The 17,062-nt window shown below is 39.7% G+C and overlaps 1 protein-coding gene across 6 annotated transcripts in view; it reads left to right on the plus strand.

Annotated features, from left to right (window-relative positions):
- LOC140735011 (protein mono-ADP-ribosyltransferase PARP11-like) overlaps positions 1-17,062 on the plus strand; it is a 232,557-nt gene that overhangs the window by 85,064 nt on the left and 130,431 nt on the right. For 3 of the 6 annotated variants that reach the window (XM_073059826.1, XM_073059828.1, XM_073059827.1), the window contains exon 1: positions 11,429-11,827. The exons of the other annotated variants lie outside the window; for them this stretch is intronic. The gene's annotated coding sequence lies outside the window, so the exon portion shown is untranslated. Of the gene's footprint in view, positions 1-11,428; positions 11,828-17,062 lie in introns of those variants that run through there. 6 annotated transcript variants of the gene reach the window in all.

Raw genomic sequence — 17,062 nt, forward strand, 5'->3', positions numbered from 1 at the left:
GAGCTGGGGGTACATGTCCACAGATCCCTGAAAGTTGCCTCACAGATAGATAGGGTAGTTAAGAAAGCTTATGGGGTGTTAGCTTTCGTAAGTCGAGGGATAGAGTTTACGAGACGTGATGTAATGATGCAGCTCTATAAAACTCTAGTTAGGCCACACTTGGAGTACTGTGTCCAGTTCTGGTCGCCTCACTATAGGAAGGATGTGGAAGCATTGGAAAGGGTACAAAGGAGATTTACCAGGATGCTGCCTGGTTTAGAGGGTATGGATTATGATCAGAGATTAAGGGAGCTAGGGCTTTACTCTTTGGAGAGAAGGAGGATGACAGGAGACATGATAGAGGTGTACAAGATATTAAGTGGAATGGACAGAGTGGACAGCCAGCGCCTCTTCCCCAGGGCACCATTGCTCAGTACAAGAGGACATGGCTTTAAGGTGAGGGGAGGGAAGTTCAAGGGGGATATTAGAGGAAGGTTTTTCATTCAGAGAGTGGTTGGTGCGTGGAATGCACTGCCTGAGTCAGTGGTGGAGGCAGATACACTAGTGAAGTTTAAGAGACTACTAGACAGGTATATGGAGGAATTTAAGGTGGGGGGTTATATGGGAGGCAGGGTTTGATGGTTTTTTTTTGTTTTTTTAAAACTTTTTTAATTGTTTTCAAATAGTTACAGAATAAATGTGTATGAAAAGAAATGTGTTACCCAGCCCCCCTCCCCTTAACCCCTCCCCCCTAACATCCCTATTAAAAAAATAAGAAAGAAAGAAAAAAAAAAGGAATGCCTGGATATTGGAAGATCCCCACATGCTCCATGGAGTTCGTAATAACTTTAGTATATATATTTATTTCTTTCCCCAAGTAACCAATTATTTCATCTTCGGAGCACCTATATATTTAATCCTGTCTTTTGTAAATAAGGGCGCCAAATTTTCAAAAATGTTTCATATTTATCTCTTAAATTATAAGTAATTTTTTCAAGTGGAATACAGCCATAAATTTCGTTCTTCCAACGATCTATACTTAGATATATATTCGATTTCCAAGTCACTGCAATAGCTTTTTTGGCTACTGCCAATGCAATTTTTATAAATTCTTTCTGATATTTATTCAATTTGGATATCGGTTTTATCCCTTCAATATCACCTAGTAAAAGTAATATTGGGTTGTGTGGAAGTTGTATTCCAATAATTTGTTCCAATAAAACTCTTAAATTTGTCCAAAAAGGTTGAATTTTAGAACAAGACCAAGTGGAATGTAAAGAAGTACCAATTTCTTGGTTACATCGGAAACACTGATCAGATAAATTTGGGTTTAATTTATTTATTTTTTGTGGTGTAATATATAGTTGATGTAAAAAATTGTATTGCACTAATCTTAATCGAACGTTTATTGTATTTGTCATACTCTCAAGACATAGTCTTGACCAGTTTTTTTCTTCAATTTTGATATTCAAATCACTTTCCCATTTTTGTCTTGACTTATGGACTCCTTGTTTAATTGCCTGTTTTTGAATCAAATTATACATACAAGAGATAAATTTTTTAATCTTTCCTTTTTGAATTAAAGTTTCTATTTCATTGAGTTTCGGTAATAACATTGTTTGACCTAACTTTTCTCTTAAATAAGCCCTTGGTTGAAAGTAACAAAAAAGAGTGTTGTTTGATACTTTATATTTATTCTTTAATTGATCGAATGACATTAATATACCTCCTTCAAAACAATCTCCTATATATCTAATCCCCTTTTGAAACCAATTATATAAAAGTTGATTATCCATTGTAAAAGGAATGTCTATTTTGAATTAAAGATCTCTTTGCTAATAAGGATTTCTTTGTCTCATCGTCAACATTTATCTTATTCCATAAATCAATCAAATGTTTTAATATAGGAGATTCTTTCTTTTCCCGTATCCATTTAGATTCCCATTTATATATAAAGTCTTCTGGTATGTTTTCTCCTATTTTATCTAGTTCTATTCTGATCCATGCTGGTTTATCTTTCTCAAAAAAAGATGCAATAAATCTAAGTTGATTTGCTTTATAATAATTCTTAAAATTTGGAAGTTGTAACCCTCCTAGCTCAAATTTCCATGTCAATTTTTCCAACGATATTCTTGACATCTTACCTTTCCAAAGAAACTTCCTCACATATTTATTCAGCTCTTGAAAAAACTTCTGGGGTAATTGTATTGGTAGTGATTGAAATAAGTATTGTAATCTAGGGAATATATTCATTTTATGGTATTTACTCTACCTACTAATGTTATTGGTAATACCATCCATTTATCAAGATCTTCTTGAATTTTTTTCAATAGTGGTAAGTAATTTAATTTGTATATGTTCTTTATATCATTATCAACTCTTATACCTAGATATTTTATACCATTTGCTGGCCATCTAAATTGGGTTATTAATCGACATTGATTATAATCTCCTTTAGTAAGAGGTAAAATTTCACTTTTATCCCAATTTATTTTATAACCTGATATTTTCCCATATTCTTCTAATCTATAGGATAATTTACGCAACAATTGCAATGGGTTTGTTAGATAAAGCAGAACATCATCAGCAAATAAGTTAATCTTGTATTCTTCCTGGTTAACTCTAAAACCCTTAATATCTGGGTCCATTCTAATCAATTCAACTAATGGCTCTATCGCCAACACAAATAAAGCAGGTGATAATGGACAACCTTGCCTAGTTGACCTTGTTAACTGAAATGGTGTTGAAATTTGACCATTTGTCACTACTTTAGCTTTGGGATTAGTATTTAAGGTTTTAATCCATTTTATAAAAGATACTCCTAATCCATATTTTTCCAATACCTTAAATAAAAAATCCCACTCCAATCTATCAAATGCTTTTTCTGCATCTAAAGCAACTGCCACGCTCATTTCCTCCCTCTTCTGTGCTAAATGAATTATACTAAATAAGCAAGTTACATTATCTGCTGATTGTCTATTTTTAATAAATCCTGTTTGATCCATATGTACTAATTTTGGTAAGCATTTAGATAATCTATTAGATAAGATTTTTGCTATTATTTTATAATCAGTATTTAATAAAGAAATCGGTCTATATGATGATGGCTTTAAAAGATCTCTATCTTTTTTTGGCAATACTATTAAAATAGCTGTTGAAAAAGATTCTGGAAGTTTATGCGTTCTTTCCGCTTGGTGTATTAACTCCATAAGAGGAGGAATTAATAAATCTTTAAACTTTTTATAGAATTCAGGCGGAAAACCATCTTCTCCTGGAGATTTATTACTTTGAAGTGATCCTAGGGCTTCTTCGACCTCTTTCAATGTAAAAGGCATATCTAATCCCTTCTGTTCTTCTGTATTTAATTTTGGAAGAGTTATTTGTGATAAAAACCTTTCTATCTTGACATTGTCATTTTGTGATTCTGATTTGTACAACTCAGCATAAAAATTCTTAAAAGCTTCATTAATTTCTAAAGGTTTATAAGTAATTTTATTTACTCTTGTTCGAATTGCATTTATTGTTTTAGAAGTCTGATCTGTTTTTAGCTGCCATGCAAGAACTTTATGTGATCTTTCACCTAGTTCATAATATCTTTGTTTAGTTCTCATAATTGCTTTTTCTGTTCGATATGTTTGGAGCGTATTATATTGTAACTTCTTGTTAATAAGTTGTCTTCGTTTTTCTTCTGTCATATTTCTTTGGGATTCTTTTTCTAATTTTGTAATCTCTTTTTCCAATTGATCTATTTCTATCATATATTCCTTCTTAATTTTAGAAGTACAACTTATTATCTGACCTCTCAAGTATGCCTTCATTGCTTCCCACACTATAAATTTATCATCAACTGAATGTGAATTTATATCTAAAAAGAACTGAATCTGTTTTTTCATAAAATCACAAAAGTCTTGATGTTTTAATAATATTGAATTAAATCTCCACCTATAAATTGATTCCTCTTTATCTATCATTATCATTGTCATTATTAAAGGAGAATGATCTGACAATATTCTTGCTTTATATTCCACATTTTTCACTCTATCTTGAATATTCGTTGATAATAGGAAAAAATCTATCCTTGAATATGTTTTATGTCTATTTGAATAAAATGAATAATCTCTTTCTTTTGGATTAATTCTTCTCCATATATCAATCAGATTTAAGTCTTTCATCAATGATAGAGTTAATTTTACTGCTTTTGATTTTGTAACAACCTTTGTTGATCTATCTAAAACTGGATCTAGACAAAAATTAAAATCTCCACCTATTAATATTTTATCATGTGAGTTAGCCAAATTCAAAAAGACCTCCTGTATGAATTTTACATCATTTTCATTTGGTGCATAAATGTTTATAAGGGTCCATAGTTCTGAAAAAATTTGACAGTGTATAATTAGATATCTCCCCGCCGAATCAATTAATACGTTTTGTATTTTAATTGGTAGATTTTTGTTAACCAAAATTGCAACTCCTCTCGCCTTTGAATTAAATGAAGCTGCAATAACATTTCCAACCCAGTCTCTTTTTAATTTCTGATGTTCTATGTCTGTTAAATGAGTTTCTTGTAAAAAAGCTATATCTGTTTTCATTTTTTAAATATATGTTAAAATTCTTTTTCTTTTTACTGGTCCATTAAGCCCATTAACATTAAAACTTAAAAATTTAGTAGATTAGTCATTTTTTAATTATTATATTACTCCAATCTATAATAATACCTAATCTTTCAACTTTCGTGGTATCCTGGGAAATCTTTATAAAAATCTCCATGTTGCTATGTGTGTCCCCACCAATCATCCAGGCAAAAAGATAGAAGAAAATTAAAATATAAAGAAAAAAACAAAATACCCCCCTACTAATGTTGTGGGAAAAAAACACAACATTACCCCCCTCTGCTGTACGGGTCATGGCAACCGCCATGATTACACACGTGAATCCCGCAGTAACCGATCCAAAGCTCCCCAGCCCCCCTGCAACATAAAAAAGTATATGTATAAGAAGAGAAAAAAAAACTATTCTCATTTAGTATTTCTAAAATTTTGCTTTTCTCTTCTATAATATCCATCATTTCTGTTCATTGGGTCTATCTTCATCTTTAATCCATTACGTTTGGAAGCCTCTATGTGTAATTAGCGAATAGATGGAAGTTCTTGTACAAACTCCTCTGCTTTTCGATAATCGGAGAAAAATAATTTTCCCTCCTCCAAAAAAATTATCAGTGTTGCTGGATGACGCATTGTAAATTTATAACCCTTTTCCCATAAGGCTTTTTTTGCTGGGTTAAATTCCTTCTTTCTCTTCAACAGGTTGTAACTTATATCAGGATAAAAAAGAACTGGTTTCCCTGCTATCATCAGTGGCCCGTTTCTATTTTTGGCACTTTGGGCAGCGGCCTTCAGGATCTTTTCTTTGTCTTGGTATCGTAAGCATTTTATCAAAATTGATCGTGGGTTTTGATCAGCTCGAGGTCTTGACCTTAAGGATCTATGAGCCCTTTCAATCTCAATTGGAGTTTCTCTTTCCATTTCCAATTTTTCAGGGATCCATTTTTGAAAAAAAATTATTGGATCTTCTCCTTCTATATCTTCTTTAAGTCCAACAATTTTAATATTATTTCGTCTACTGAAATTTTCAAGCTTATCAATTTTTTCCATAAATTGTTTTCTTTCTGATGTCCAAGCAGTATTTTCATTTTCCATTTTGTCCATTCTTTCAACCATGTCCTCCGTTGTAGTTTCCAAGTCCATAATTCTTTTTTCCATTTTTTCCTGTCTCTTTGTCATTTTATCAAGCATAATCTCCATATTGGTCATTTTTTTTCGAGTATTTTTTGATTATTTTTAATTACTTTTAATGTGTCTAATTTACGCATTATTTGCCTCAAAGTCTTTTCTATATTTCTAGAAGGACTTTTAACTCCCTCTTCATCTGATCTTTCCGGAAGATCTGACTCTCCCTCCAATTCGCTATCACTTTCAGTTGCAGTGGTAGCTGGGCTTTGTAGTTCTTGTTGCTCCCGTTTGCGCATGCTCCATCCTTCGCGTTTGCGCAGTTCACGATGGGCTTTTCCTTTAGAAATGGCCGATGTTGCCGCAGTCTCCTGTTCCGTATCACCGGTGGTATAATGTACCTGAGACCGCGGTTTCTCGGTAGACATGGGCCTTGTTCTTGTTCCAACTTGCGTAGTCTTCCCGGTATTAGTTTTCTTCATCTTCCTTCCTTGAGGCATAGCTTGACACAATCCGGAGTAGTTTATAAGTAACTTTTAGAAAGTATTGACTAACTTTTCTTCATTTAGACATTAATTTATTAACTTTTTACGGGAGAGCTGGGTTCCAGCGTCTCGATCCTACGTCATCACGTGACGTCCCCCCAGGGTTTGATGGTTGGCACAACATTGTGGGCTGAAGGGCCTGTAATGTGCTGTACTATTCTATATTCTATGTTCTAAGTCATCCTATTCTTACCCTCACTGGTATGTGGCACAGGCAACAATCCAGAGATTATTACCCTGAAGATCCTTTTTCTCGGCTTTCTAGTCAGCTCTCTAAAATCTCTCTTCAGGACCTTCTCACCTTGTCTACTTATGTCATTGGTGCCAGTATGCACAAAGACTCCTGACTGCTTACCTTCACTCTTGAGAATGCCATGGACCCGATCCGTGACATCCCTGATCCTGGCACCAGGGAGGCAACTTACCATCCAGGTGTCTCTATCAAGCTCACAGAACCTCATCTCTTTACATTTTATGTGCAAAATTACGTGAAAACTTATGTCACACCACCATGTGATATGCACAAGGATCACTTAAAGTAAAGACAAAACTAGACACACATTATCTCCTGGATCCATATTTTTCTTTTAATTGGTTTTTGAGTTTTGGAGTTACAAAGCATAAGAGGTGGGACCTGTAGAAAGGGTGGAGCCTCTAGCGGTAATGTCTAGCATCAAGGACAGTTGAAAAGCTCAGGCAGGTTGGCATCCATCATTAAGGACCTCCATCACATAGGACATGCCCTCTTCCAGGTAGTACTGGAGCCTGAAAGCACATTTCAAGAACAGCTTCTTCCCCCCACTGCATAATCAAATTTCTGACTGGACAATGAACCTATGGACAATACTTCACTATTTTTTGTTCTCTTTTTGCACTACTTATTTAATTTAATTAATTATTGTGTGTATTCAAGTATATTGTAGATTTTCTTAGTATGTATTGCAATGTATGGCTGCTGGCCTAGTAGATAAGGCATTGGTCTAGTGATCTGAAGGTCACTGGTTCGAACCTCAGCTGAGGCAGCGTGTTGTGTCCTTGAGCAAGGCATTTAACAACACATTGCTCTACGATGACACTGGTGCCAAGCTGCTTGGGTCCTAGTGCCCTTCCCTTGGACAACATCGGTGGCGAGGAGAGGGGAAGGCTTGCAGCTTGGGCAACTGCTGGTCTCCCATACAACCCTGCCCAGGCCTGCACCCTGGAAACCTTCCAAGGCACAAATCCATGGTCTCATGAGACTAACAGATGCTTTTATATATATATATATATATATATATATATCTATATATAGCTAGAGCCTACAACTTTTGAATAGTACAGTATACATCAATATGGAAATATGGAGCAGAGAGTGAGTCTGTAAATCTGGTGGGAGCAAAGAATGGGGGTAATGGTGAGGGTGGAAGTGTGTGAGATAGGTGGCAGAGAAGTAGCATCCAGGGCAGGGGGTGGCACATTAGAGTGCAGACACATTAAGCCATGAGACATCAGGCAAGGTCATCTGATTCCAAACAATTAGTTTATTGATCATTATAGAATGTTGCTCTGTTGCTTCCCACTACCCCCCCCCCAACCTCCTTCCCCTTCCCATTCTTGGTCCATGACATCAGAATCATGTTTATCATCACTCATATATGTACCTAAAAATTTTACACAGTACTGTGTACCGGTGATATTTAACCTGATTCTGAAGACAGACTTGTGGTGGGAGAGTGGGAGCGGGCTTACGGAAGGGACAGGACGTGGTGCAAGGGTTGGGCTTATGCTGGGATGTGTAGGGGGCAGGACCTGATAGACAGGACTCTCAGAAGGGGTGGGGCCTGCTGAAGAGAAGGTGCCTGTGGAAACAGTGGTGCCTGTAAGAAGAGGCACGGTCTATGGAAGTGTCAGAGATATGGCGGGAGCAGTGTCAATGGATGGGACAGGATATATGGGAAGGATGAAGCTTCTGGGAAGGATGGCCGTATGGGAGAGCTGGGGCATGTGGAAGGGGTGGGGACTGTGGAAGGGGCGGGCCTGTACAAAAGGACTGGACTGTGGAAGGGAACTTGTGGAAGTGGTGAGGCCTGTCAAAGGAGTGCACCTTTGGAACGGGTAGTGTCTGTGGAAGTGGTCTACAAATTACAAAGGGAGATAGAAAATGCATGCCAAAAGGACAATGTTAGTCATGGGGGATTTAAATGTGCAGGTAGATTGGAAAAACCAGGTTCGTGCTGGATCCCAAAAAGGGGAATTTATAGAGAACCTATAAGATGGCTTTTTTAGAGCAGCTCGTGGTTAAGCCCACTAGGGGGCCTGCTTCTGGATTGAGTGTTATGCAATGGTTGGAGAGCTTGACGTAAAAGAATCCTTAGGGGAGAAATGATCATAATATGATTGAATTCACCCTGAAATTTGAGAAGGAGAAGTTAGAGTTAGATGTATCAGCATTACAGTGGAGTAAAGGGAATTACAGAGACATGAGAGAGGAGTTGGTCAAAATTGATTGGAAAAGAACATAGGCAGATCAGCAACGACTGGGAAATCTGGAAGCAATTCTGAAGGTGCAGGATATATACATCCCAAAGAGGAAGAAGTATCCTAAAGGCAGGATGACACAACTGTGGCTTACAAGAGAAGTCAAAGCCAACATACAAGCCAAAGAGAGGGTGTATAATAGGGCAAAAATTAGTGGGAGGTTAGAGGATTGGGAAGCTTTTAAAAAACAACAGAAGTCAAAAATGTTATTAAGAAGGAAAAGATGGAATACAAAAGTAAGCTAGCCAATAATATTAAAGAGGATACATAAAGTGTAAAAGAGAGGAGAGAGTGGATATTGGACCACTGGAAAACAATACTGGAGAGCTAGTATTGGGGGACAAGGAAATGGCGGATGAACTGAATAAGTATTTTGCAGCAGTCTTCACTGTGGAAGACACTAACAGTATGCCAGAGGTTCCAGATTTTCAGGGGCCAGAAGTTTGTGAAGTTGCCATTACTAGTGAGAAAGCTCTTGAGTAACTGAAAGGTCTGAAGTCACCTGGACCAGATGGTGTACACCCTAGGGTTCTGAAAGAAGTGGCTGAAGAGATCATGGAGGCAATAGTAATGATCTTTCAAGAATCACTAGATCCTGGAATGGTTCTGGAAGACTGCAAAATTGCAAATGTCACTCCACTCTTCAAGAAGGGAGAGTGACAGAACAAAGGAAACTATAGGCCAGTTAGTCTTACCTCAGTGATTGGGAAAATGTTGGAATCAATTGTTATGGGGTACTTGGAGACACGTGATAAAAAAGGCTGTAGTCAGCGTGGTTTCCTCAAGGGGAAATCTTGCCTGATAAATCTGTTGGAATTCTTTGAAGAAATAACAAGCAGGCTAGACAAATGAGAATCAGTGGATGTTGGGTACTTTGATTTTCAGAAGGCTTTTGACAAGGTTATCCTCTTTAACATTATAAGACCACAAGACCATAAAACATAGGAGCAGAATTAGGCCAGTTGGCCCATCGAGTCTGCCCTGCCATTCAATCATGGCTGATTTTTTTTTCTCCTCCTCAATCCCATTTCCCGACCTTCTCCCTGTAACCTTTGATGCCATGTCCAATCAAGAACCTATCAAACTCTACCTTAAATACACCCAACAACCCGTCCTCCACAAATTCACCACCCTCTGGCTAAAGAAATTTCTCCGCATCTCTGTTTTGAATGGACACCCTCTTTCCTGAGGCTGTGCCCTCTTGTCCTAGACTCTCCCACCATGGGAAACATCCCTTGCACATCTACTCTGTCTAGGCCTTTCAACATTCAATAGGTTTTAATGAGATCCCCCCTCATCATTCTAAATTCCTGCAAGTACAGACACAGTGCCATCAAACGTTCCTCGTGTAATAACCCTTTCATTCCTGGAATTATCCTTGTGAACCTCTTCTGAACCCTCTCCAATGCCAGCTAAGATTATTGGCTAGCTTACTTTCATTTTCCATCTTTTCCTTTTTGATGTCATTTTTAGTTGGCTTCTGTTAATTTTTTTTAAAGGCCTTTAACAAGTTAAGAGCCTGCAGCACTACAGGAAAGATATTAGCATGGATAAAGTAGTAGCTGATGAGCAGGAGGCAAAAAGTGGGAATAAAGTGAGCCTTTTCTGGTTGGCTGTTGGTGAATACTGGTGTTCCACAGGGGCTTGTGTTAGACCATTTCTTTTTATGCTACATATCAATGATTTGGATGATGGAATTGATGGCTTTGTTGTAATGTCTGTGGATGATACAAAGATAGGTGGAGGGGCAGGTAGTTTTGAAGAAGTAGAAGAGCTAAAGAATGACTTGAAAGATTGGGAGAATGGGCAAAGAAGTGGCAGATGGAATACAGTATTGGGAAGTGTATGGTCATGCACTTTGGTAGAGGAAATGGAAGTGCAGACTATTTTCTAAATGGAGAGAAAATTCAAAATTCTGAGGAGCAAAGGGACTTGGCAATCCTTGTGCAGGATTCCTGAAAGGTTAATTTGCAGGTTGTGCCTGTGGTGATGATGGCACAAGCTATATTAGCATTCATTGCAAAACGAGTACGAAAGTAAAGATGTGACACTTCATAAACACTGGGGAGGCCTCACTTTAAGTATTGAGAGCAGTTTTGGACCCCTTTTTTTCAAAAGGATGTGCTGAAACTGGAAAGGTTTCAAAGAAGGTTCATGAAAATGAATCCAGGATTGAACAGCTTGTCATATGAAGTGCATATGATGGCTCTGGGCCTGTATCACTAGAATTCTGTAGAATGAAAACTATCAAATGGCTGAAGGCCTTGCTAGAGTGGATGTGGAGAGGATGTTTTCTATTGTGGGTGGAGTCTAAGAGCAGAGGACACAGCCTCAAAATAGAGGGAGTCTCCTTTTAGAACGAAGATTATGAGTAATTTTTTTAGCCAGTGAGCGGTGAATCTGTGGAATTCATTGCCATGGGTAGTTGTGGATGCCAAATCTTTACATAAATTTATATCAGAGGTTGATAGATTCTTGACTGGTCAGGGCATGAAGGGCTACTGGTAGAAGGCAGGAAAAATAGATCAACTACGATGAAATGGCAGAACAGACTCGATGGGCCAAATGGTTTTATGGGTGGGACGTGAGGAAGGGGCGTGGCCTGTTATGGGACGGAGGTGTGACATATGGGGCGGGGCCAGTGGAAGGGGTGTGGTCTGTGGAATAGGCGAGACCTTTGTGCTGGGAACTGGACCTATCGCCTGGCAGAATCTATGAGGCGGTTTCGGATGCGTTTCTCTTTGGAGAAGTTGCTCTATGATGGCTGGGTGGCTGGAGTGAGTGGTCCTCCAACAATCGGAGCGTTACCCGGCAACCGGGCCTGAGCGTCGCTCGGCAACCGGAATTCCCGCAGTGGCCGCGACTACGGCCTCGGCCTGGGAGGTGAGGCTCCTGGCCCCAGCTTCCTGGTTCCGCGATTAGTTATTGTTTCCTGCTCGGAGCTGTTGTCCTCACCAGGGGCGGATCGGGACCCGGCTTCGGCTGATGCCGGAGGAAGAAGCCGGCAGAGGCCGGCCCATCATGGTTTGGAGATCCGTCAGTGCAGTGGGAGTGTCACAGGTAAGGAGAGAGGGCAGCTAAATGTCCGCCTTAGAGAGCGAGTGGGAGGTGGCGGAATCCCAAATTAAAAGGTTCCTCCGCCGTAGGTCAGCGTCACCTTTAGATAAGATGTGATGTTGTCACGCGTTCATCAAAATGCACAATGACATGTGTCATTTGAATCAACAACCAACGGAGTCCGAGGACAGCTGGCAGGCTGGTCTTAATGTAGATTGATGGATTAGCTCAAAGTAAATTTATTATCAAAGTCCATATACAATATATCGCCATATACAGAATAAGGTTTAATATCGCCGGTATATATCGTGAAATTTGTTAACTTTGCGGCCGTAGTTCAATGCAGTACGATAATAAAAATATTGTATATAAAATAGTTAAATTAAGTAAGTGAGGTAGTGTTCATGGGTTCAACGTTCATTCAGAAAAGGCTGTTCCTGATCGTTGAGTGTGTGCCTTCAGGCTCTGTACCTCCTTTCTGATGGTAGGCATGTCAGGGTGGTGGAGGTCCTTAAAGATGGAGGACACCTTTCTGAGGCAACGCTCCATGAAGATGATCTGGATGCTACAGAGGATAGTGCCCATGACGGAGCTGACTAATTTTACAACTCTCTGCAGTTACTTAGATCCTGTGCCCCCCCCCCCCCACAACACTAGACGGTGATGCAGCCAGTTAGAATGCTGTCCACAGTACAGCTGTAGAAATTTGTGACTGTTTTTTGTGACATTCAAATCTACTCAAACTCCTGGTGAAATATAGCCACAGTCTTGATAGCTGCATCAATATGTTAGGTCCTCAAGGATACTGACACCCAGGAACTTGAAGTAGCTCACTCTCTCCAGTTCTGATCCCTCTATGAGGTCAGCTGTGTTCCCCCTGTCTGAAGTCCACAATCGGTTCTTTGGTCTGCTGACATTTCAGTGCAAGGTTGTTGCTGTGACACCACTCAACTAGCTGTTATCTCTTGTCATCATCTGAAATTCTGCTGACAATGGTATCATTAGCAAATTTATAGATGGCATTCAAGCTGTTCCTTGCCATCTGTCATGGGTGTAGAGAGAGTAGAGCAGTGGGCTAAGCACACATCCCAGGTGTGTTAGTGCTGATTGTCCATGAGGTGGAGATGTTATTTCCAGGTTCTGGAAATAACGGCTAGGTTCTGGAGCTTTTTGATTAGAGGTATAGGAATGATGGTGTTAGACACTGAGCTGTAGTCAATAAACAGCATGCTGACATGGCTTTTTGTCTTGTCCAGGTGATCCAAAGCTGTGTGGAGAGCCAGTAAGATTGTGTCTGCTGTAGACTTATTGTGGCAATAGGCAAATTGCAGTAGGTTCGGGTCCTTGCTGAGGTAGGAGTTGATTCTGGCCATGACCAACTTCTCAAAGCACCTCTTCACTGTGGATGTGAGTGCTGCTGGACAATAGTTGTTGAGGCAGCTCACCCTGTCCTTCTTGGGCACTGGTATAATTGTTGCCCTTTTTGAAGCAGGTGGGAACTTCTGACTGTGGCAGTGAGAGATTGAAAATGCCTTTGAACACCCCTGCCAGTTGGTTGGCACAGGTTTGCAGAATCCTACCAGGTACACAATCAGGGCCTGTCGCCTTGCGAGAGTTTATCCTCTTGACAGACGTCTGAAGTAAGCCTCCAAGACAGAGATCACTGGATCACCAGGTGCTGCAGGGATCTTCATAGCTGTAGTTTTATTCTCACTTTCAAAGCGAGCAGAAAAGGCATTTGAGCTTGTATGGGAGTGGAGCATCAATGCCATTCATGATGTTGGGTTTCATTTTGTAGGAAGCAATGCCCTGCAAACCTGCAATTAATTTTCTTGTAGGCATTCACAGGAAACACAATTGAATCAGTGAAAAGCTGCTACAAGATGGACAAACAACCAATGTGCAAAAGACAAACTGACAATGCAAAAAAGAAAAAATGTAATAATAAATAATTATATATTAGATATTGAGAACATAAGATATAGAGTCCATAGATTGTGGGTACAGTTCATTGTTGTGGTGAATGAAGTTATCCCCATTGGTTCAAGATCTTGATGGTTGCAGGGTAATAATTGTTGTAGGTATGAGGCGTGAATTAGCTAAGATAGACTGGCAAATGATACTTAAAGGGTTGATGGTGGATATGCAATGACAAGCATTTAAAGATCGCATGGATGAACTACAACAATTGTTCATCCCAGTTTGGCAAAAGAATAAACCAGGGAAGGTAGTGCACCCGTGGCTGACAAGGGAAATTAGGGATAGTATCAAGTCCAAAGAAGAAACATATAAATTAGCCAGAAACAGCGGCACACCTGAGGACTGGGAGAAATTCAGAGGAGGACAAAGGGCTTAATTAGGAAAGGGAAAAAAGATTATGAGAGAAAGCTGGCAGGGAACTTAAAAACTGACTGTAAAAGCTTTTATAGATATGTGAAAAGAAAAAGATTGGTCAAGACAAATGTAGGTCCCTTACAGTCAGAAACAGGTGAATTGATCATAGGGAACAAGGACATGGCAGACCAATTGAATAACTACTTTGGTTCTGTCTTCACTAAGGAGGAGATAAATATTCTTCCGGAAATAGTAGGGGACTGAGGGTCTAGTGAGATGGAGGAACTGAGGGAAATGCATGTTAGTAAGGAAGTGGTGTCAGGTAAATTGAAGGGATTAAAAGCAGATAAATCCCCAGGGCCAGATGGTCTGCATCCCAGAGTGCTTAAGGAAGTAGCCCAAGAAATAGTGGATGCATTAGTGATAATTTTTCAAAACTCCTTAGATTCTGGATTAGTTCCTGAGGATTGGAGGGGTGGCTAATGTAACCCCACTTTTTAAAAAAGGGAATTATAGACCGGTTTGTCTGACATCGGTGGTGGGGAAAATGCTAGAGTCGGTTATCAAAGATGTGATAACAGCACATTTGGAAAGAGGTGAAATCATCGGACAAAGTCAGCATGGATTTGTGAAAGGAAAATCATGTCTGATGAATCTTATAGAATTTTTTGAAGATGTAACTAGTAGAGTGGATAGGGGAGAGCCAGTGGATGTGGTATATTTAGATTTTCAGAAGGCTTTTGACAAGGTCCCACACAGGAGATTAGTGTGCAAACTTAAAGCACATGGTATTGTGGGTATGGTATTGATGTGGATAGAGAATTGGTTGGCAGATGGGAAGCAAAGAGTGGGAGTAAACGGGAGCTTTTCAGAATGGCAGGCAGTGACTAGTGGGGTACCGCAAGGCTCAGTGCTGGGACCCCAGTTGTTTACAATATATATTAATGATTTAGATGAGGGAATTAAATGCAGCATCTCAAGTTTGCAGATGACATGAAGCTGGGCGGCGGTGTTGGCTGTGAAGAGGATGCAGGGTGACTTGGATAGGTTAGGTGAGTGGGCAAATTCATGGCAGATGTAATTTAATGTGGATAAATGTGAGGTTACCCACTTTGGTTGCAAGAACAGGAAAACAGATTATTTGTGGAATTCTCTGCCACAGGAAACAGTTGAGGCCGGTTCATTGGCTATATTTAGGAGGAAGTTAGATATGGCCCTTGTGGCTAAAGGGATCAGGGGGTATGGAGAGAAAGCAGGTACAGGGTTCTGAGTTGGTTAATCAGCCATGATCATACTGAATGGCGGTGCAGGCTCAAAGGGCCGAATGGCCTACTCCACCTATTTTCTATGTTGCTATGTTTCCTGAATTTTGAGGTGTGGGTCCTGAGGCTCCTGTACCTCCTCTTTGATGGCAGTGGCAAGAAGAGAGCATGGCTGGGATGGTCGGGCTCCTTGATGATGGATGCTCCATGTAGGAGCATTCAAGGATATTGGTGTTTCCATACCAGGCCAAGATGCAACCAGTCAGTATACTCTACATCGAGCATCTATAGAAGTTTGTCAGAGTTTTAGATGACACGCTGAATCTTCACAAACTTTGAAGAAATTAGAGGCGCTGCCTCTATTAATGGCACTTACGTGCCAGTAAGTAGGTTATCAGCAGCACAAACTTGGTGAGATGTGGTTAGTATAGAGAGCTCTCAATTGATCCAGTAGGATATAGAACAGTTACAGAGGTGGGCAGAAAAATGACAGGTGGAGTTTAATGCAAGCAAGTACGGGATGTTGCGAATGTAAAGGGAAATGTCTAATTCATGGAGGGACCCTTAAGAAAATTGATGCGCAGAGGGATCCTGGGGTCCAGGTCCATAGCTCACTGGAAGTGGATAGGGTAGTAAAGGATGCAACTGAGTACAAAAATCAGGAAGTCATGTTGCATATATATAAAACTTTGATTAGGCCACTCTCATTTAAAATTCTAGCTGCCTAAAATTATAAGAAGAATGTGAAGCATTGGAAAGGGTACAAAAAAAGACTTACCAAGATGCTGCCATAGATGAGAAAGTATGACCAATAAGGACAGGCTCAATAAACCAGATTATTTTGTCTGGAGCAACAGAGGCTGGTTATGTGAGGCCTAGCAAGGATTGATTTGAAATGTTGGTGTGATGGCGTGAGTGCCCAATGTCAGAAAGGGAAAGTTTAGAAGAGATTGCGTGGGGCAAGGTCTTTTTTTTTTTAAAAAAAGCACAAAACGGTAGCTGCCTTGAATGAGCTCCAGGTGTAGAGATGGAAGCAGGAACAGAAGTATTATTAAAGAGGCTTTTACACAGGTCAATGTGCAGGGAATGGAGGGGTTGAGTTATATGCAGGCAGAGGAGAATTAATTAAATTTGTCAGTGCAAGGTCCTGTTCTACAGTGCCTATAAAAAGTATTCACCCCCCCCCCCCCCCGCCCCCCCGGAAGTTTTCATGTTTTACAAGGTTGAATCATAGTGGATCTAATTTGGCTTTTTTGACCCTGATCAACAGAAAAGACTATTTTGTGTCAAAATGAAGACAAATTTCTTCAACTTGGTCTAAATTTATTACAATTATTAAATACAAAATAATTGTTTGCATAATTACTCAACCCACCCCCATGTCAGTATTTAGAAGATGCTCCTTTGGCAGCAATTATAACCTTGAGTCTGCATGGATAGGTCTCTACCAGCTTTGCACATTGGGACACTGCAATTTTTCCCCATTCTTCGTTACAAAACTGCTCAAGCTGTGTCAGATTGATGGAGATTGTGAGTGAACAGCCCTTTTTAGTCCAGCCACAAATTCTCAATTGGTTTGAGGTCTGAACTCTGACTTGGCCACTCCAGGATATTAACTTTGTTTTTAAGCCATTCTCCCAAG

The sequence above is a fragment of the Hemitrygon akajei genome, chromosome 10 (assembly GCF_048418815.1).
Source record: "Hemitrygon akajei chromosome 10, sHemAka1.3, whole genome shotgun sequence".
NCBI lineage: Eukaryota > Metazoa > Chordata > Chondrichthyes > Myliobatiformes > Dasyatidae > Hemitrygon > Hemitrygon akajei.